This window comes from Felis catus, chromosome B4 (assembly GCF_018350175.1).
Source record: "Felis catus isolate Fca126 chromosome B4, F.catus_Fca126_mat1.0, whole genome shotgun sequence".
NCBI lineage: Eukaryota > Metazoa > Chordata > Mammalia > Carnivora > Felidae > Felis > Felis catus.
Genome location: NC_058374.1, coordinates 90,072,983 through 90,096,460, shown reverse-complemented (window position 1 = coordinate 90,096,460; position 23,478 = coordinate 90,072,983). Strand labels below are relative to the sequence as shown.

Genomic DNA, 23,478 nt, shown 5'->3' with positions numbered 1-23,478 from the left:
GCGGGAGCGAGCGAGCGCGCGGGAGATGAAGGCGGCGCTCCCGCCCCCAATCCCGGCATCACCGTGCGCAGGCGGGCGGCCCTAGCTCCAGGGCGGCCTTAGCTCCTGAGCGCCCGGCGGGCTCCTGGCACCCGCGCCCAGGAACCGTAGGACTGCGGAGCCTGGAAACCCCAGAGTCCGGGAGCCTGGGAACTGGAGAGCGGCCAGGTGAACAAATGCGCCCCGGGTCCAGAAGCTGCGGGAGACTTCCGCGCTTTTCCCAAGATCTGGGAGGGGCTGGAGGGTGGCACCAAAGACAGCAAGTCTCAGGTGCAGAACACCAGAGAGATTCAAGTGCCCACCTATCCGGGCAGCTTCAGAAGGGACAGTCAGCCGAACGCAGGACGAATCTGGCAGCGAGGCAGAGAAGCTGGCAGGTGATGAAACACAAGCTTCATCCCAAATGGTGTTACACAGTTTCCTGGCAGCTTAGAGAGGCATGGAAAGCGCGTAACACCGAATAATAATGGTTGTTTCTCTTGGAAGAACAGGCTTCAAGAAAAAAGAATTGTTCACATTTAAAAGCAGTTTTTTTAAGTGCCCCCTCTGTCCAGCCATAGACTTAAGTAGTTTAGAACTATTAACTATCATTACTATTTAAAAAGGGGGGGGGGGGGAGTCATTCTTAAACTATGACAGTCACCCGTAGAATATTAATCATAAAAATGAATGAGGAATAAGGAAGGAAAGGAGATAGGAGGAAATACAGAGACATTTGTATTTGCTAATATTTAGAAAAGGAATACTACATGGATAAAACAACAAAAAAAGTATTTATGTGAGAGGGAACAGTGTGGAAGAAAGAGGAATGGAAAACAGACTTCTCTGGATGTGCCTTATATAGTTTTGACTCTGGGATAACATGTTATATTAATAAATAAAAAGAAAAAATGAAAATGAATGGAAATAAATGAACCTAACTGAATATCCTGTTGTTGGCACAAGAATACAGAAAAAATTACTAAGTTGCTTTAGAATACAGTATTATGACTGTACATCAATGGTGGTATATATTCCAAGGGCAAAAAGAGCTGCAAAAAAAAACCTTAAATGTCAGTAAGTAGCATTATTGTTACTATATTGATGTTTTTTTAATCCTTATGTACACTATGGGATAAAGCAAATAATGTTAATGCCACAAGAAACCAAGATGTTCTCAGTGTAACCGAAAACTCAAGTGTACAAAGAAATTAAGGGTTTTTTTTAATTCTGCAATATTATATTTGGAACTTTGGAACTAGTATGGTCTTTTTTTTTTTTTTCAAAAATACATACACAGTTGAACAAGGAACAACAGGGGAGTAAAGGATGTGAACCTTCCCACCCACCCCCAATAGTGGGAAATTTGCATATAAATTTGACCTTCCAAAAACCTTACTAATTGCCTACTACTGACCAGAACCCTTACCAATAACATAAATGGTCAATCAACACATATTTGAATGGAGTGCCTTGCTGGCTCAGTTAGTAGAGCATGTGACTTTTGGTCTTGGGGGTCCTGCATTCCACACTGGGTATAGAGCTTACTTAAAAAAAAATTAATTACTGGAGCGTGTGGCTGGCTCAGTATGTTGAGCATCTGAGACTCGATTTCAGCTCAGGTCATGACCCCAGGGTCATGGGATTGAGCCCTGCGTTGGGCTCTGCACTAAGCAGAGTCTGCTTGGGATTCTCTTTCTCCCTCTGCCCCTCTCCCCAACTTGCCCTCTCTAAATTAAAAAAAAATTAATTCCTATGCAAATTTTGGGGGCACCTGGCTGGCTCCATCAGTAGAGCATGAGACTCTTGGTCTTGGGGTTGTGAGTTTGAGCCACACACTGGGTATAGAGATTACTTAAAAATAAAAATGAACTTAAAAAAAAAACCACATATTTGGTGTGTTAAATGTATTATATATGTATTCTTACAATAAAGTAAGCTAGAGAAAAGAAAATCTTAAGAATCATACATTGAAAAAAATTTTTTTTTAAATCATACAGAAATGAAAATGCATCTACAGTACTATATTTATTGAAAAAAAAAAAAAAAAACACTTATAAATGGACCTGTGCAGTTCAAACCCATGCTGTTTAGAACTAAAGACACTGAGTGAGTTTTGAACTAAAGACAACCCAGCAGCAATGAACACCTGCAGCACCCAAGTTGTGGTCTCTAAAAACCATTCCCCACTAAAAAGAATCAAGACTCCTTTGAAGTGTGACTGATTCTACATCCGAGCCAGAAAAAAGTACAAGATGAGCCTGAACCATTTTGATGAGCTAAGGAAGTAAGGAAGTGCTCCAAGACTAACAGGGGCATGTCAAAAGGACGTAAGAGTCACATGAATAGGCTACTACTGGCCAAAGATGGAAACTTTTGACCATCAAAAACAATGCTATTGATTGAAAAGTATTGAGTATTTTTTAAATGCAGTCCTAATGATATTCTGAACGAGCTGGAAAAGAAGTCATTCTTATGACTCTGGCACACTTATTTGGTAATCAGTACATTCTGGGCTTTATGAAGTACCCCAGAATCTGAGGACAATGTCAGAAATGACACAACTCTAATCATGAAATATACATTTCATACATATAGAATCTGTTAAAATGAGAGTCTTAATCTGCAAAAGTAAACCAAACCTGGCTCATTTGGGATACGTAAGCTACTCGGTTATGCCTGCCCCACTGGGGGAAAAATGCTTTGAAAAAGTACTGCCTCATCACTTGAGAAGATGAAGTCATTGTTTAACCTGGTCATAATTGACTGTTTGGCTTAGATTTCCCAACACTTTACACCAAGCTCAAAATCTATCCTTCGTCAGCCTGATACTTTCATAGTTTCAGTACATGTTCATTTTCCTTTTGCTTTCTCTTAATTTTAATAAGATGTCCATTGACTGTTCCAGCCTATCTCAGCTGTGCTGAGAGGAATAACAGAAAGAGAACTGACGTTTGGCTTTAGCCAATTTTTTAGAGGGCACCACAGGCCCCTGGTTGTGAAGACGGTGATGAATGGCCAGAATCAAAGGAAGAGAACCGGAAGGAGAGGGAAAATCCAAGAAAACAAGCCGGTATCTGCATGCACAGTCTCATCTTCCAGAGAGCTCTCATCTGCTCAAACCTTAGGGGGTTCTGTGTTCTCTTTTAACCAGAGAGGCTATTCACACTCAGTTTCTAACACTGGGCCAGCAGGAAAGACAGCCTCAGCAGCCAAGAAGAGGAGCAGTGGGCTCGGCTCTACAACATTGCCTCTGGAGCGGAAGGGACATCCAGCTCCCACAGCTGGTGGACATGTGCCTCTCAGACCATCCCCCTCCCTCTGGCCCAGACTCCATGCTCACCAAACAAAGGCTGAGTGTCATCTGACTTCCCACAGATTTTGCTGCAAAGAAGAAAATGCACCGGCCAGTTAATAGCAGCCAATACCCCCGAATTTGCCCAAGTCTCAGTGAGCTGAGGAAATCAAGTTTCTGGACTGCCAAAGGAGAATCTAGACCCTAGATGGCCAAGCCCACCTCGACATGTCATGGCTGACAAAAAGCCCTCTCTCCATAACTCTTCTCCAGACAATTTTTTTTTTTTGCCATTAGTAACAGGTTTGTTTACTTTCAAGATAAAAATTCTGTTTCATCTCCAATTTATTACAAGGAAAAACTCTTTTAAAAAAGTTTCCTTGAAAACTTGCCATTCTAAACTACATAGAAACTGAAAACAGCAAAAAAAAAAAGAAAGAAAAAAATAACAGTTTCTACTATTATAGCAATAGTGACAGAATTAAATATTATTATTTTGTTTACATTGAAGAGGAAAGCCAGGATTGCCAACTTTTACAGCAAACAGATAATTAAACAAGCAGTAAAATACAATGGTCTAAAAGCAGCCATGGCATAAGCCTAGTATTATACTTATTGTATGACTCATGGTTTCTTATTCACGTCTACAATATTGTTTTCTAGAAGCAAAAGATGTCACCTGAAGTCAACTTGCAGAGGAAACAATGCCAGCATGGACTTTGCTTGAAGACCTCAGGTGGTAAGATTCCCAGCCAAGGCCAACTTAACATCCCTCTTTACTAATTGAGTGATCTTTACTAATCAAATAATATCAGTGAATTCACATTTGGGCAAATCATACCTTGGCACAGCCTTGAACAATTACAATTTAAGCTGTATTTGGCAAAAAGAAGGCTCAATGAAAACTGATTTGGATTTGAAACTTACTTGGATTGCTAAAGAAAATGAGTCTTTTGAGAGAGCCTCCTGAATGGTATACAGAGTCCAATCCCCACGGGACATCCCCAGAGATGGAAGTTCCCAGGCTGATACAAGAAGCAGGGATCTTCGGCTACCCCTGCACCTTCAGGTCCTTGAGCTGGGAATGAGGCTCTCTTGAGAGCAAAATATTCCTTTATTCGGAGGCACAGAAAGCCCAACTTAAGGAATAAAAGCTCTGTCCCAAGGGGCTTCCAGACAGAAATCGGGTCTGGGACTTTTGTGATTTCCTCATGCTACTATTTTTAACAGTAAAATCTTAAAATAAAAAGGGCCTACGTGCTTATCTACAGGGACTGAACAGAACTAGTAGTGACAATTACCAAGAGAAAAAGCCCTGGAAGCCTGCTTTGAGGAGAGGAAAAAAACCCTACAGGAGCTGTCTTGCTTGGGAGTGGGGGGGGGGGGGGGGGGGGAGGGGTGAGAAACAGCCTGGAACTCATCCTTATAGCTGCAGAGTTTTCTCGAATCATTTGTGAGTACCCAAGTCTCTGACGGCAGATGAGATGTTACCACATAGCAGGTCTAGTGGGTCTAGCAGGAGATGGGTACATCTTTGCACCCCTGCTAACTAGAAGGGCGGGGGTCTGGTGGCATAAAGCCACTATTTTCCTCTCTGCTCTCCCCACAACTTGACAGTCTGTGAGCAACTCCTGAATAGTAAAAATCACATCTCCCCTAAAGGGACAGTAACTATGACCAGTACTGTAAAGGTTAACACTCTCCTCAGACCTACTTAAAAGTAAGGATTATGGGGCGCCTGGGTGGCGCAGTCGGTTAAGCGTCCGACTTCAGCCAGGTCACGATCTCGCGGTCTGTGAGTTCGAGCCCCACGTCAGGTTCTGGGCTGATGGCTCGGAGCCTGGAGCCTGTTTCCGATTCTGTGCCTCCCTCTCTCTCTGCCCCTCCCCCGTTCATGCTCTGTCTCTCTCTGTCCCAAAAATAAATAAACGTTGAAAAAAAAAAATTAAAAAAAAAAAAGTAAGGACTTAATAGGTAGTTCCTTCAACCCATTATCTGGGACAAAGCCCACGCACTATGAGCTCATGGTGATGAGCATCAATCATAACCATTTTCCCGTCATGAAAGAGGCACAGAGGCAGGGCAGCAGGAAGAAACTGAGGGGGAAGAAAATCTTACAATTATCTGACATATCACGTTATGTACATGGGACATTTTCTTTTTGTGTGATTTTCTCCCCTCAGTCATAAAACTGATTTCTCTATTTAAATACAGTCATCCTTGCAGACAATCAGGTGTGGCTTTTGTATCTTATTTGAGAGAAAGGATCCTATCAAGCATGGAACAGAGAAGCTTTTAAATTCCAAAACCAAATCCACTCTACCTCCTGAGGGTCACTGTTGGTGCTTTCTCTGGACTACTCACTTTCATCAGATATTTTCAAGAACAAAACCACTCCTAACATTCCCCCTACACACACGTTCAAATATTTTGGATGAAGCATTTTAAGAATAACCAGTTTTGTCTACAGATCAGAAAAAAAATTTTTTAATGTTTATTATTTATTTTTGAGAGAGAGAGAGAGAGAATGAGCAGGGGAGGGGCAGAGACAAAGGGAGACACAATCCGAAGCAGGCTCCAGGCTCTGGGCTGTCAGCACAGAGCCCGACGCAGGGCTTGAATTCACCAACCATGAGATCATGACCTGAGCCCAAGTCGGAAGCTTACCTGACTGAGCCACCCAGGTGCCCCTACAGATCAGAAATTTTTAAGTTATGACCATGATATGAGAATTTAATTCCCAAGGGGAGTGGAAGTCCCACTTCTGGGTACCATATGAAAATGTACTTAAAACCCTGCAGCCAAGTCCACACAACCTCAGATACACAGCTAACCCAAAATTTTAGAAGTCATCATATTATTCCTCTTGGCCTCTGATTTTCTATGAAGTATTTTCTTGCCTCAAAATAAGTGAAAGTGATGTAATACTGCCTGAGATAGGTTTATGTTGACTACAGAAAGACATCTTTATATTTCTTTTATTCATTTATGCATTCATGAAATAAACATTCATTCGTCAACCGCAGTTGGAAAGGCTTTATGCTATGGTCTGTGGGAAATAAAAGTATGAATTCAGTACATTCTCTACCCTCAAGGAACTTACAGTTTACTGAGGGAAGGACAAAATGGGTGTGACAGGATGGTGTGAAAGGTTTAAAATACTATGTGAGTATTTAAAATATCATGTGAGTACGTGGAGGGATAGCCTTATCTTTACCTTACCCTAAGGACTGTGTATTCCAATGTTTTCCCAGGGCTTTATTTCATTAAACTATTAGATTTCAACTGAAAACAAGCCAAGGACAAAGCTGATTTCTGCTCTTACAATTGTGGTGATTCGGCTCTTTGCTTCCACATCAGGAGTAGAGCTGGAAGACGCAGACCATTGCTTTAGGAGACGGTATCATTGTTCACCCTACTTAGCTTAGCCTTCCCAACCTTTTACACCAAACCATTCTATGGTTCCTTTGACCCAGTCAAGGGATATGAAAGGGAGGGTTTCTGATACCTATTGATGCAAATTAGCATGGCTTGGAAATACATGTTCATAGAGAGGAGAAGGGTCATGTCTTTAAGAAGAACGTGCTTAATTTTGACGGTGAGAAGAAAGAAGTATTGGAAAGAGAGATTAGAGTCAACATTAATGTTGGCGTGGCTGGTCTGGGAGCCTCAGATCACTCAGAAGGTGTAGAATATGCAGGCTAATGAGGAAGTGTGTCAAAGCAGTCACGGCACCTAGTGCGGCCCTCCAGGGGACAATGTGATGTGTCACGGAAGTGCTGGCTCTGAAGGCAGGCAGACCAAGGTTAGAATTCCACTCACTAGCTTGATGTCTGCGGGCAAGTTGCTTAATTCCTAGCTTTCAGTTTCCTCCTCTTTAGAATCAACGATACTGACTTGAGGTCCTGTGTGGAATTAAATGGCAAAATAATAGCAAAAGTCCAGAGTCTAGCACATAGTGGTACAAAGCAGGCACTCAATGCATTTACATTTGGGCGTCCTTTTTTCCTTAGTGTATGTTGTTACTGTACAGGATAAAGTTAAAATGGCCCGGAGGGCGGTCTACCCAAATATCTGCCCAGCAGAGGACCTAGGACCAGACCCACAGGAGAGTGTGACTGGCCAGAATACCTCACCGAGGTTCTGACCAGGTGTTCTTCCTTTGCATTCTTACCCTACTGCCCTCACTCACTTGATAAGACTATTAAGATTGGCAGGGTGCCTGGGTGGCTCAGTCATGTAAGCATCCAACTCTTGATTTTAGCACAGTTCCTGAGATGGAGCCCCACATCGGGCTCTGTGCTGACAGTACAGAGCCTGCTTGGGATTCTCTCTCCCCCTTTCTCTCTGCTCCTCCCCTTCTCGCTTTCTCTCTCTCAAAAAATAAACATTAAAAAGAAAAAAGAATATTAAGATTAGCTTCATGTTTACTCCAAAGGACTGTATCAGAACTGCTAAATGGAAGTTACAGAGAGTCAGATACCAGCAAAATGTAAGAATGCTCTACCTGTAACAAAACCCAGAGCCTCAGGATGCCTTAAATGCCCTGTCCTTCAGAGTTCTCCAGCAAAAGCTACACACCCAGCAGACAGGAATACCCTCAATGGACGTGTAAAATGAGGTATGGCTCAACAACTAATAACAGTGAAATAGCTTCAGTTTAACTGATACTCAAATTCTATTACTCTGTAAGAATCCCTCAATCCAATATAAATGTTTACCAACTGTAATGCACAGAGAATACAGGTGGAGTTATTATATTTTCAGGTAAGCTGCAATTTAAGCAAAAAGATCCTTTTGGCTTCAGTCCTCATTAAGAATACTTGTAAGATGTATTATTACACTTCCTTGAACTTCAAAAGACTATTCTGAACAAACTGAATTTTTATGTATTTATTAAGAATCTTACATTATCTTTAGATCATTACTCTCATTATATGAGAATCCAAGACACTACTGGAAAGGAATTCCAAATCATGTTAGGAGCTACATTAAAAGGAAAATGCATTATCTCCTGAATTACATGGGTGACAGATACTTGGGGGTAAGAAGAAGTTTATGGTGTATCAATCAACACAGTCCTCAGTGTTTTCAAGGGTAGCATATCTGGTGACTTATTCATTTTTACCTTTACCTTCATAAAGATTTAGGAATACACCAGTGTGGGGCACCCGGGTGGCTCAGTCATGATTTCACAGCTTGTGAGTTCAAGCCAACGTTGGGCTCTGTGCTGACAGCTCAGAGCCTGGAGCCCGCTTCAGGTTGTGTCTCCCTCTTTCTTTCTGCCCCTCCCCTGCTTGTGTACTGTCTCTCTCTCTCAAATATAAGTAATATTTTTAAAAAAGGAATATACCGGTGTAACCCTGGAAATGGTTATGGATGTGTTCTAGTCTTTGAAAGTCAACCTAAAGTTTTGGTAATAGAGAAAACCCCCTCTTTTTTTTAATTTTTTTTAATGTTTATTTATTTTTGAGAGACACAGACAGAGTGCAAGTGGGGGAGGGTTAGAGAGAGAGGGAGACACAGAATCCGAAGCAGGCTCTAGGCTCTGAGCGGTCAGCACAGAGCCTGACGCGGGGCTCAAACTCATGAACCATGATGAGTTCATGACCTGAGCCGAAGTCGGACGCTTAACCAACTGAGCCACCCAGGTGCGCCGGTAATAGAGAAAAACTCTTAAAGAAGCAGACAGCTTAATAAGTACACTTTCTATGTGTTTCTTCTCTTCTAGAAGCAATACAAATATGGCCTATTATACTCATGTACTTGATAGAGCAGTGCTGGCACCTTTAATTACCATTGTCTTTAGTCCCAGCTTATCACAGAGTCTCACTTGGCAGTATGTTAGTCTGGCCTGATGCCAGAATCAATTAGATATGCCAGCTCCTAGGGAGGAAATAGATTATATCTTTAAAAAAAAAAAAAAAAAAAAGCAACCTCTGGTTTCTCTAAATTTTAAACTTTCCTGATACTTGAAAACTAAGTACCACAAAGTATTTTAGAAAACTTCTAAATAATTTTCCAGCATAGGGCTTGATATACCATAGGCACTTGGTAAATGTTTTTTGGGTTTTTTTTTCATTGCCTCTATGACACACAAAAGATATCAGATCACGATCCTGGATTGAACATTTTAAAATGGTACCTGCATGAGGACCTGAATGGAAATTTTTCCAAAGAAAAATTTTCCAAAGACATACAGAGGGCCCACAAACACATGAAAAGATGCTCGACATCACTAATCATTAGGGAAATGCAAATCAAAACCACAATGAGATATCACATTACACCTATCTGAATGGCTAAAATCAAAAAGACAAGAAGTAGCAAGTGTTGGCAGGGATGTGGAGAAAAAGGAACCCTCATGCACTGTTGATAGGAATGTAAATTGGTACAGCCACTGTAGAAAACAGTATAGAGGTTCCTTTAAAAATCAAAAATACGGGGGCCTGGGTGGCTCAGTCGGTTGACCATCCGACTTCAGCTCAGGTCATGATCTCACAGCTCGTGTGTTCAAGCCATGTGTCGGGCTCTGTGTGGACAGCTCAGAGCCTGGAGCCTGCTTTGGATTCTGTATCTCCCTCTTTCTCTCTGCTCCTCCCCCACTTGTGCTCTGTCTCTGTCTCAAAAATAAACAAACATTAAAAAAAAACTTTTTAGTCAAAAATAGAAATATCATACAATCCAATAATTCCACTACTGGGTATTTACCTAAAGAAAACAAAAACACTAATTCAAAAAGATATAGGCACCCCTACGTTTATTGCACCATTATTTACAACAGCCAAGATACAGAAGCAATGTAAGTGCCCACTGATAGACAAGTAAATAAGGAAGATGTAGCATTTAAATATACAATGGAATATTACACAGCCATAAAAAGGCCATTTTGTGACAACATGGATAGACCTAGAGGGTATTATACTAAATGAAATAAGTCAGACAGGGAAAGACAAATACTGTATGATTTCGCTCATATGTGGGATCTAAAAAACAAAATAAGTGAATAAACACACAAAAAGCAGAATCAAAACTATAGAGAACTAAGGGTTGCCAAAGGAAAGGGGGTGGGGACATGGGCAGAATGGATGAAGGAGAGTGAAAGATACAGGCTTCCAATAATGGAACAAGTAAGTCCTGGGGATAAAAGGCACACCATAGGGCATACAGTGAGTGATACTGTAATAGCATTGCATGATGACAGACGGTAGCTACACTTGTGGTGAGCATGGCATAACGTATAGAGAAGTTGAATCACTATGTTGTACACCTGAAGCTGTAAACGCCGTGTGCCAACTATACTCAAATAAAAAACATCTTTAAACAATAAAATAAAAAATAAAAACGGTGCCTGCAGATTGTGGTAATCACTTTACAATATATGCATATATCAAATCATTATGTCATACACCTAAAACTAATACGGTGTTATAGGTCAATTCTTTCTCTAAAAATAATTTTTTACACATGGTACCTGCCTTAGCACCTGTATTCCATATGCCACACTTCTCCCACCCCCCCCCAGCTGATTCAGCTATGCCTTTGAATTATTTATAAGCACATCTTCTCCTCTCAATAGATCATAAACTCCTTTGAGCGTAGGGACTAAGTCTTATTCATTGTTGTATGTCCCCCCCTCCCTGCCCGCAGCTAGCATGGGACTCTGTACACATTTGGTACTCAGTACATGAATGTTAAAAATAAACAACATCATAAATTCATCATGTCAGGAAGAGAGCCATACCTTCCCACTCATTGAAAAAGAGCTTTTTATTCAACTACAAGAGACATAAGCAGATGTGTTTATAAACAGTTATTTTGACTGACATTTGTACAAAGCACAAAAAAAATCCCCAAACACTATTCTTAGTCTCCCTGACAAGTTTCCAAAACATGTAATGCTCAAGTGTCACATACTTGCTCTGCTTATCAGGTGAAAGATGCTCTTAAAATACTAGCTATCAAGGCAGTCAGCATAGTATAGTAGCCAAAAAGCACAGACTCCAGAACCAGCTGTCTGGACTTGAAACCTGGCTCTACCACTCAGGGGCAATGTAACTTGGGTAAGTTAATTGTCTCAGTTTCCTCATCCATAAAATGGGACAATTAAAGTACCTACTTACTAGGAGCTATTCTAACAATCCAACGATGCAGGTAAAGCACTTACTATACCATCTGGCCCACGGTAAGCTCTATATAAATATGACCTACTATTTTATTTATTTTTATTTTTTTAATATAACTTATTGTCAAGTTAGCTAACATACAGTGTGTAAAGTGTGCTCTTGGTTTTCGGAATTCCCATGGTTCATCACTTACATACAACACCCAGTGCTCATCCCAACAAGTGCCCCCCTCAATGCCCATCACCCATTTTCCCCTCTCCCCCGCCCCCCCCATCAACCCTCAGTTTGTTCTCTGTATTTAAGAGTCTCTTACGGGTTTGCCTCCCTCTCTGTTTGAAACTATTTTTTTCCCCTTCCTAAAGGAAAGACATTTTAAACTATTATGTCAATATTGCTACAGATTACAAATGATGCCGCCAGGTCACTCTAGCTTCTTTGCTCTTTAATTATGTTACCACCCATTCTGGAATGGATTTTAGTGTAAAATTAGTCTAGGAAGCCCATAAAAGAGAACATTAATTTAAATTGACAAATTGCTCACATTTTTAATCATCTTGATTTTTTTTAACATGTTACTTGAGGAGAAGTCTCTTCAATGCAGACAAGTTAATCCTTCCCTGCTCTTCATAAATTAATAAAGCCCCAGCATTATTTACCCAACAGCCACTTGCCCTGCAAGATCACTACAACCAGGAAATCAATCTTTCACAGCACAGTTTAAGTAAGCAATTTTCTTCTCAGTCTTTCCATTCCTCCAATACTATAACTTTTTAAATAATGCATGCAAGTTTCTGAAATTTGGCTCCATCATTTTATTTTAAAGAGTTTTCCCAGGGCGCCTGGGTGGCGCAGTCGGTTAAGCGTCTGACTTCAGCCAGGTCACGATCTCGCGCTCCGTGAGTTCGAGCCCCGCGTCGGGCTCTGGGCTGATGGCTCGGAGCCTGGAGCCTGTTTCCGATTCTGTGTCTCCCTCTCTCTCGGCCCCTCCCCCGTTCATGCTCTGTCTCTCTCTGTCCCAAAAATAAATAAAAACGTTGAAAAAAAAATTAAAAAAAAAAAAAAGTTTTCCCAAATGTAGCCCATCATTTGGTAGAAAGTTCTGGTCTTTCAATAAATTTTGATTTGCAGTGTAAGTTTTATGGTGTGCTCTACATTCTTACATGTTTTAACACTAATTCCTCGAGCTGGAGGTGGCAAAGACATCCAGGAAGGAGAAATACCTTGTCCAAAAAAATCATTTTTCTAAGTCTGTCAATTTACCAGGACTGTATTTTTGAAAGCAGATGCACAAAGAAAGAAGCAAGGATAAAAGTGGGACAACTAATAGCAACAACTACCATATACCAATTGTCTACTACGAATCAACACTAAACTAGATACTCTATCTCATTTTACCAAAAAGGTAGCAATTATCTTCCAAGAAATGGGGAGCGAAAGGGCAGTGTATGCATATATCATCAGGGTAATTGTTTTACTAAGCATAAGAAACAAATGACTGAAAGAAAATACAATCAGGGGCTCCTGGGTGGCTCAGTCAGTTAAGCATTCAACTCTTGGTTTCAGCTCAGGTCGCGATCTCACAGTTGGTGGGTTTGAGCCCCGCATCAGGCTCTGCACTGCTAGTGCAGAGCCTGCTTGGGATTCTCTCTCTCTTCCTCTCTCTCTCTCTCCCCCTCCCCCACTCAATGCTGTCCCTCTCTTTCTCTCAAAATAAATAAACTTTAAAAAAAGAAAACAGAGGGGCGCCTGGATGGCTCAGCCGGTTGGGCATCAGACTTCGGCTCAGGTCATGATCTCATGGTTCATGAGTTCGAGCCCCACGTCGGGCTCTGTGCTGACAGCTCAGAGCCTGGAGCCTGCTTCGGATTCTGTGTCTTCCTCTCTCTCTACCCCTTCCCCGCTCATGCTCTGTCTCTCTCTCTGTCTCTCAAAGATGAATAAACGTTTAAAAAATTTTTTTAAAGAAAATACAATCAAATACAGTTAATTCTGGGTGGTGAGAGTATGGGAGCCTACTATATTTTTCCTTGTACTTTTCTGACTTTTATTCCCTAAGAAGGAACCAAGGAAGGAAAGAAAGAAGGAATAAACATGCAAACCAACCAACAGGTGATATAACTTTCCAAAGGTCATACAAATAATAAGGCAGAGCTGGGATTTGAACCCAGGTCTGTCTCACTCTAAAGTCATGCTCTATCCACTAAGCCAATGAAATATAACCAGATATTTTTTATCTAAGCAGGGTCAAAAACATTTTGGAAGTTGTGAAAGACTTGCTTACAGCCCCATTTATGTTACCAAAACTGAATAAGATACCCATCATTTCCCAAACTCCCCCTCCTCTATTAATCTACTAAAACAAAGTACTGGTACAGGTAACAAAGCATCTGCTTCAGCAAGGTTAGCTCAGCACAGCAGTGAACCAAAACAAACAAACAAACAACATGATGCCAGAGCAAACGAGTGAGGTTCTTGGGCTAGGATTACAGAAAACCAGCTGTATCTTTTAGGACACACGATGGGGCATGCAGGAGTTAATTAGTGCCCACAGAGAGATGGGCTTGGTGGAGACCGCATGGGGCATGCCTTTCTGCATCAGGTCGCCCCACAAGTCACCCAGGGAAAATGTGGGCCACCTTAAAGTTCCCCGAGAAACTGCAGATATGATTGATCTCTAAAAATAATTTGCCGAATGTGAAACAGGAAACAGGAAGCTGGTTAATTAGCTGAGAAAGCAACAAATTAAAGACCCTCTCCATAGAGAGAAAAATGGTAAATGATGCGGGCTCGGGGTATAATCAGCCTTGAGTGATGTTCGGGCCATTGTTGCGTTCCCTCATGTGCAAGGAGCAGCTGTTGTAATTACTACGTCTCGGAGTCAGGATGACATTTGAGATGATTCAAACCAAATTGCCCAGACTTTCAAAAACGTGTTTGAAAACTCTTGCACAATATCACACACGGTAGCAAAATCTCATTAACCACTTACTAATGTTGAAGCTGTGACGCAGTGAGTCAACCCCTCAGATGCTCCCTTGCCGTATGTCCAACATTTGCGTTACAAAATTTGATGTACGATTTAATCTGAAATGAACTTTAGTCAAAGAGAAATGCTTAGGATACTTCACCAACCCACCTGGTCCTCATCTAGGTGAGTTGGAACCACATAGAGGGATGCTATGGGCAGCAAATTCATCTACGGCTGACTCTCCCAGGAAGGAAAAATTAGATTGGGCCAGTGATGTGAGCTTACCTTCCACCTCTGAAGCTTTATGGCTTCCTAATAGGAAGGACAGTTGAGCTCTAAAACAGATTACTAGGGTCTAACAGAAATGACTGTCAGAGAGCAATTTTCAGGGGAAGAAGTCCAAAGAATACTCGAGGACAATGCTGTCTAAGACTTAATTCGATAGTCAGCCGTTTCTTGTGTCCTTCCCTGTTGTAGCTTTCTCCTACGTTACCCTGAAACCTTCTGGTAAGTGTGTCCCTGACAACCAGTGCCACATGCCCGTGGTACACCGGGGAATGACAAGGGAGGAAAAGGTGGAGAGTGAAGGAAAGGAATGAGGAGGAAAGATGCACTGTGGGGGCGGAGAGCACATAGCAATGGAGAAGTCGGACGGCTGAATCAGAATGGATGGGAAACGCAGACCTACCAACAAGGGCTGTTGGGAGCCAGGGCTACATTTTGCTATTGGTTGTCTCTAGTCCCAGAGGTCACTCTTCATTTCTCCGTGGCCTTGCAACCGTGGGAGGTGTGTGGAGGGGAAGAGCAGGAATGAACGGTAAGGCAGGGGGGCTTTGTACCGAACAGAACGTGGGAGGGCGACTGCCAGAGAATCCCCCTTTCTCTGACCGCAACAGCTGAGAACGTGGAAGATAAAGACCTGGAGGGAAGGAGAAAGAACACAAGGAAGAGGGAGAGGACAACATTCCATCGGGAGATCCCACATTCCACGAGGCACAGTAGCAAGCCTTCAGACTGGACCTGTAGCAATACCGGTCAGAAACCACAAACAAGTGGGTGGGTATGAATCATGACTCACAGAGGCAGAGGGAAGCCATAGAAGCAGTTTTAAGTGAGGAAAAACAAGTCACAAGATCAAAGCTGAGGAGACCAGAACAGGACACAAAGCAGATGCATAGAGAAAAATGGTTCAGGATGAAGACTGTAAAGAATTCAGGGCGTTAAAGGTGTATTTTTTGATGTAAGGCTCTACGAATGGCACAAGGGCAGGCTTGCAATGTTTACAGTTTATTTATTTTTGAGAGAGAGAGAGAGAGAGAGAGAGAGAGAGTATACGGGAGGGACAGAGAGAGAGGGAGACAGAGAGAGTCCCAAGCAGGCTCCGTGCTGTCAGCTCAGAGTCCAACATACAGCTTGTTTCCTGATCGTGAGATCCTGACCTGAACCAAAATCCAGAGTCGGACACTTAACCGACTGAGCCACCCAGGCGCCCCAAGACTTGCCATGTTTAAGAAGTCAGAGCTACTCCATATTTGCAGCAGCACTATTTGCAATAGCCAAGGGGCGAGAGCAATCCAAGTGCCCATCCACAGATGAATGAATCAACAAAATGTGGCCTATATGTACAGAGGAACATTATTCAGCCTTTAAAAGGAAGGAAATTCTGGGGTGCCTCAGTGGCTCAGTCGATTAAGTGTCCGACTCTGGATTTTGGCTCAGGTCATGATCTCACAGTTTGTGAGATCAAACCCCACATTGGGTTCTGCATGGACAGTGAGGAGCCTACTTGAGATTCTCTCTCCCTCTCTCTGCCCCTCCCCTGCTTGCACTTTCTCTCAAAATAAATAAACTTCAAAAAAAAATTTTTAATAAACAAAACAAAGCAAAAGACAGGGACACCTGGGCAGCTCAGCTGGTTAAGCGTCCGACTTGGGCTCGGGTCATGATCTCATGATTCGCGAGTTTGAGCCCCGCGTCGGGTTCTGTGCTGACAGTGCAGAGCCTGGAGCCTGTTTCAGACTCTGTGTCTCCCTCTCTCTCTGCCGTCCCCTGCTCACACTCTGTCTCTCTCTCTCTCTCGAAGATAAATAAACATTTAAAAAAGTGGGTTTTTTTTAAAGACAAATAATGAATGGTGGTTTACAGGGTCTGGGGAGAGGGAGAAATGGGAACTTATTGTTTAGTGGATGTGGTTTTGCAAGATGAATACCACTGAAATACACCCTTAAAAATTAAGATGGTAAAGTTATATGTAATTTAGCACAGTAAAAAAAGAAAATGAGGGTCGCCTAGGTGGCTCAGTTGGCTAAGCGTCCAACTTCGGCTCAGGGTCAAAATCCTGCAGTTCACAAGTTTGAACCTTGCATCAGGCTCTGTGCTGCAGCTCAGGGCCTGGAACCTGCTTCAGATTCTGTGTCTCCCTGGCCCTCTGCCCCTCCCCGCTCACACAGTCTCGTTCTCTCTCAAAAATAAACATTAAAAATAAATTAAAAATAAATAAATAAGGGACACCTGGGTGGCTCAGTCAGTTAAGCGTCCGACTTCGGCTCAGGGCATGATCTCACGGTTTGTGAGTTCGAGCCTCGCGTCAGGCTCTGTGCTGACAGTTCAGAGCCTGCAGCCTGTTTCAGATTCTGGATCTCCCTCTCCCTGCCCCTCCCCTGCTCGTGCTCTGTATCTCTCTGTCCCTCAACAGTAAATAAATGTAAAAAAATTGTTTTAATAAGTAAATATTTAAAAGAAGAGAAATGCCTTTAAAAACACACACATGCACAGATGCAGATTAGCACTTTGGTGTCCAGCAGTTTCGAATATATTCCCCTTATAGCAGTATCTTCCGAGATACAGTACGTCTTTGATAAAAATTTTTGAGCCTCTACCGTATACAAGCAATGTGTTAGACACTGGGAACATCAAGACTGGTAAAGCAGAGTCCAATGTAAGATACAGACCAGGAAATAAGCTATGGCAATTCTATGTGACCAGGATGACCCTGAAAAGAGTGAGCATCTAATTCAGACTATGTAGTCAAAGGTACTTGGCAGGAGGGGCACCTGGGTGGCTAAGTCAGTTAAGGGCCCGACTCTTGGTTTCAGCTCAGGTCATGATCTCAACAGTTGTGACATCGAGCCCCACGTCAGGCTCTGCACTGGAGCCTGCTTAATATTTTCTCCATTTCCTTCTGCCTCTCTCTCTCTCTCTCAAAAAAAAAGTACTTGGCAGGAGAGATGATGCCTCAGCTGCACCCTAAAAATAAAAGTTACCACATAGAGGTAGTGAAGAAAAGAATACCAGACAAGGGGAAATACTTGTGGCTGGAAAAAATATGGTGAGTTGTTGTTGTTGTTTTTTAATGTTTATTTTATTTATTTTTTTTTAAATTTTTTTTTCAACATTTATTTATTTTTGGGACAGAGAGAGACAGAGCATGAACGGGGGAGGGGCGGAGAGAGAGGGAGACACAGAATCGGAAACAGGCTCCAGGCTCTGAGCCATCAGCCCAGAGCCCGACGCGGGGCTCGAACTCACGGACCGCGAGATCGTGACCTGGCTGAAGTCGGACGCTTAACCGACTGCGCCACCCAGGCGCCCCTGTTTATTTTATTTTTGAGAGAGACAGAGCATGAGCCGTGGAGGGACAGAGAGAGAGAGAGGCAGATACAGAATCGGAAGCAGGCTCCAGGCTCCAAGCTGTCAGCACAGAGCCCGACACGGGGCTCAAACCCACAAACTGTGAGATCATCACCTGAGCTGACGTCAGACACCTAACTGAGCCACCCCATCACCCTGAGAATGTGGTGAGTTTTAAGCACCTCATGTAACTCCTCCTGCTTGGAGCACAGAATGGGAAGTGATTTGAAGGAGAGGAAGGTAGAGAGTCAAACAGCATCCACACATCAACAATGAAAATGATTTTTCTGGACAGAGATAAACCAGTTGATGGAAGGATGCTTTAGCTTTTGATCCACGAGTAATTTTGTGTGTGGGGGGGGGGGGGGGGGGGAAATGCCATGGATGGCATATTAGGACAAAAACAGGAGTTGAGAGGAAACGCAGCACCAATTACCCATGTGGCCATAAGCATCTGTGTGTGTGTGTGTGTGTGTGTGTGTGTGTGTGTGTGTGTGTGTATGCACGCATGTGCATTAAAATACACCTAAATTTACCGTGTTAACCATTCTAAGTCTACAGTTCTGTAGCGTTAAGTGCATTCACACTGTTGTACGACCATCTCCAGAACTCTTTTTCCCAAACTAAAACTCTATACCCATTAAACAATAACTCCCTCTTCCTCCCTCTCCCCAGGCCCTGGCAATCACCATTCTACTTTATACCTCTACAATTCTGGCTACTCTGGTGCCTCATGTAAGTGGAATCATATAGCATTTGCCTTTTTGTGATAGCGTTATTTCATTTAGCATAATGTCCTCAAGGTCCGTCCATGTTGTGACATGTGTCAGAATTTCCTTCATTTTGGGGCACCTGGGTGGCTCAGTTGGTTGAGTGTCCGACTTCAGCTCAGGCCATGCTCTCACAGTTCGTGGGTTCAAGCCCTGCGTTGGGCTCTGTGCTGACAGCTCAGAGTCTGGAGCCTGCTCTGGATTCTGTGTCTCCCTCTCTCTCTGCCGCTTCCCAGCTTGTGTTCTGTCTCTCCCTCTCAAAAATAAATACACATTAAAAAAAAAAAAAGAATTTCTTTCCTTTTTAAGACTGAACTATGTTTTACTGTATATATATACCACATTTTTGTTTATCTGTTCTTCCACTGATGAACACTCAAGTTGCTCCCACCTTTTGGCTATGGTAAATAACGTTGCAATGAACATGGGTCTACAAATATCTCTTCCAGGCCCTACTTACAATTCTTTTGGGCATATACCCAGAAGTAGAATTGCTGGATCATATGATAGTTCTATTTTTAATTTTTTAAGGAACCATCATACTGTTTTCCATAGCAGCAACACCCTTTAACTTCCCACTAACAACGTACAAGGGCTTCAATGTTTTCCACATTCTTGTGAACACTCGTTATTTTCCAGATTTTTCTTTTTTTATAGAAGCCTTCTTAATAGGTGTAAGGTGGTTATAAACATCTTGTTTGAGCATTCAATTTCATCGTCCGTAAAATGAGCACATTGGATTAAATGATCCTGAAGGGTCTGAAATTTCATTCTATGAATTCAGATGAGAATTCGGTTGATTTCCTGGGAAAACTCAGCAAGGTCATTTAATCACTCTGAGACTCACATTCCCTAACTATATTCACAGCACTGACACACACTCTGGATGTGGTTTCAAGTTAAACACAGACTGAAATTCAAGTGCAAGGAGTATTAACTTAATGGGACAATTTAAGAGAGCCTGGTCCCAGCCATCCATGGGGAGGGCACTGGAGACTGAAGTTGATTGGTCCACGTATTCACACTGTTGTACAACCATCTCCAGAACTTTTTTTCCCAAACTAAAACTCTATACCCACTAAACAATAATTCCCCCTTCCTCCCTCTCCCCTGGAGCACGCTTCACTGTTCACCCCACACGCAGGTGGGGGGGGGGGGATTATTCACAGTGACTATAATAGAGACACCTTCTAACTCATTGCTCAACATTCACTTATATAAAGGGACAGAACTGCAACTCAATTAAAAAATGACCAGGCTGGGATGGCAGACAGAAGAGGTCATTACCTCCAAGAAATCTCTTATGTTTTCTGGTGTGGAGTGAGTCCTTCCCAAATACAGCAAATAAAACTCTGAACGGGGAAACATATTTTCTCAACGGGACACTTCGAAGAGTCACCAGTTAGTCCCTGGGGAAGAATACTGTGCTTACAAACAGGTAAACAAAGACAAGAAGGACGATCTGTAGAAAAAAAACAGTAATATCACAAACAGAACCCAGGACTCCTGAACTCACAGCCCAATAGGCTTCACAAATTTAGCTCCTCCTCTAAAAGGAGGATTATTATTATCATTACATCTTTCCAAGAACAACAAAAATCAAAAATCCATTTGGGCCCCTGGGTGGCGCAGTCGGTTAAGCGTCCGACTTCAGCCAGGTCACGGTCTCGCGCTCCGTGAGTTCGAGCCCCGCGTCAGGCTCGGGGCTGATGGCTCGGAGCCTGGAGCCTGTTTCCGATTCTGTGTCTCCCTCTCTCTCTGCCCCTCGCCCGTTCATGCTCTGTCTCTCTCTGTCCCAAAAAATAAATAAACGTTGAAAAAAATTTTAAAAAAAATCCATCAATATGGCTGCGTATATATTGTTTAGCTCCACCAACGTTCAGGTCTTTTTGTAGGAGTACTGGCACATTGAGAACCTGGTGTGGGAACCAAACATGAGAAGCCTCCTTAATGTTCTATCAAGACTCATCACCCAACACCTGAAAACCACAAGGGTTAAAGGTGGAGTATCTCATACTTTCTGTGGCTGATCTTGGGACAATTAGGGCAGAAAAAGCTCAGAGAAGGCCACCAACAAGGGCTGAAAGAGGTTTGTCCCAAAAGAGTCACAACGTATGGAGAAAACAAGGAAATGACTTTTGTGCCTTCTTTTCCATTCGTTTTTAATTATATCACATACTGATTCTGGAAACTGTGTGATCTGACAAAGCAGAAAACTGCTGGAATTGAGAAAGACTGAGCAGGAAGGAGGGGGTCCAAGCCCTGGATCAGGAAAAGGAGCAAGCCTGCCCTCTGGTGGACATCCTGAGTAGTGGCAGCAAGACCTGAAAATAAGACTTTTTTTTTTTTTTTTTTTAAAGCAGGCTTCAAGGGGGGTAGGGGGCAGGGCTTGAATTCACAACCCTAAGACCAAGACCTGAGCCAAGAACAAGAGTCCAATGCACTTACTGGACTGAGCCACCCTGGCGCCCCAAGAATGAGACCCTTTCTGTCTGCACCTTTAGCTGGAGGATTGAGACACACAAAAAGCCAAGGCACCTATCTACAAGTTTCATGCATATCAGAAACTTTATGGGAGAGATCACAGGCCAAATGGCAAACTCTGATGTTGCCTTAGTGGAACTGTGTTGAGAAGGAAATGCTGAATGAGACCAAAAAAGAGCACTGTCTAAAAGGCTAGGCATGGGCTGTGATGTGCATTCATTAGAAGCTATTCTTTCCCAACAGACAGACAAAGAGATAGATAGACAACTTTTTAAGAGAGAGAGAGAGAGAGAGAGAGAGAGAGAGAGAGACCACATGCCCGCACAAGCAGGGAGGGGTAGAGAGAGAGCAAGAGAATCTTAAGCAGGCTTCACCCCCCAGCTTGGTGCCTGACATGGGGCTCAGTCTGAGGGCCGTGAGATCATGACCTGAGCTTATATCAAGAGCTGGTCACTTCACTGACTGAGCCACCTGGTGCCCCTCAAAACATTACTTCTACAGAGTCCATTACTAACACCTACCTGTTCATGCCCTTACCAGAAAAAAAAAAAAATGATGTTACATTACTATTCAATGATATATAATCCATTGAAAGTAAAAATCAGGACAAAAACCCCAAGCAGCAGGTAGGAAAAGACTTCTGACATCCTGAGGAGGGAGATAGGGTCAGATACATATTGAGAATTGGGTAAGTAAACTTTTACAATGCTGTTGAGGAAATAAAGACAATACAGCTGAATTATCTGTATTTGCTATTGTTCTGTGGCCCGATACATAAATTTTCAAACAGTTTTTTGGACTTTCTAACTAGAATGATAGAACCTAATTTTTCCCTACTCACTCCATCCTCGCATAGAAATAAGACTGTATTAACATTATCAATTGATAAGTACGTCCTGGCCAAACAGCCAAACTCTCAAATAAGCTTTCAATCTAGCTAGGAAGGCAGTTCATATAAACTAGTGCCCTGTGTTCTGTTAACAGTTACACTAGATTAATTATGAGGTCCCCTCTAGCTCCAAAATTCTAAGATGTTATAATTACACAAAATTCCTGCACATTTACTAATGACAAAGTTCCAATCTCAACCATCCCAATACTGCTCCTTCCTGATCAGTCCCTTTCCCGTATGTCAGAGTGATGAATCCAAATCTGCACTGTTGTTCACAAGCTCCGTGCCTACTCTGCCTGTCCCCCTCACTTCCATCATCAAGTCACCTGCCTCACACATGCACGGTGACTTTGAACGAACCTCTTAATTTATCCCACCAACACACCCACCCAGCTATCCATCCAACAGATCTTCTATGAGCTCATTGCAATGCCAAGCATTGTAACAGATGCTGAGGACAAAAAGGTGAATGATACAGCCTCTCCCTCAGGAGATCTATGTCAAATGGCCAGGGGAAGGAAATAAATAGATGTATAAAGAAACAAATTACCACTATATATATGTATATACATACGTGTGTGTGTGTGTGTGTGTGTGTGTGTGTGTATGGTAAAATGTTATTGGTGCTATAATAGAACTAAGGATAAGGAATGATGGAATTAAGAGGAGGAAAAGGCTAATCAATAATAACCAATGGGGACACAGAAAAGGCTCCATGCAAGGAAGTCGGGACAAGCCTAGTTCTCAATCCATCTCACTGCATCACCAAAAGACTTTGGAAAGACTATAACACCCTTGCCTTTTAAATCAATGGGGCTTCTGTCTCCAGCATTCTACTGAAACAGAAACTCCTCTCCATCACTTTTTTTTTTTTTTTATTTGAGAGAGAGAGAGAGAGAGAGAGGGAGAACACGAGTGAGGGAAGAGAAGAGAAAGAGGAAGAGAGAGAATCCCTGTGGGGAATAAGCTTAGGAATTGCCTGAGCTTGCACCCATGGGTTAACAAGGCATATAGGAGGAGTGCCTGGGTGGCTCAGTTGGTTAAACATCCGACTTCAGCTCAGGTCACGAGTTTGAGCCCCACCATCAGGCTCTGTGCTGACAGCTCGGAGCCTGGAGCCTGCTTCGGATTCTTTGTCTCCCTCTCTCTGCCCCTCCCCCAATCACATTCTGTCTCTCTCTCAAAAAATAAATAATAAAAGAAAAAAAAAGGCATATAGGAATGAAGGCATATAGGAAGCCTCAGGATGAATGCATCCAAGATTAGGTATTCAGGGTGGAAGCACCCCCCACTTT

The 23,478-nt window shown here is 42.7% G+C and overlaps 1 protein-coding gene and 1 long non-coding RNA gene across 9 annotated transcripts in view; one reads left to right on the top strand and one right to left on the bottom strand.

The window, feature by feature from the left end:
• Positions 1-23,478, bottom strand: part of TBC1D30 (TBC1 domain family member 30) — a 147,773-nt gene that overhangs the window by 101,818 nt on the left and 22,477 nt on the right. The gene's annotated exons all lie outside the window — the stretch shown is intronic.
• Positions 71-17,876, top strand: LOC111561383. Its single transcript, XR_002743923.2, has 3 exons — positions 71-207; positions 3,977-4,052; positions 17,822-17,876. It is a non-coding gene; the product is annotated as an uncharacterized LOC111561383 (long non-coding RNA).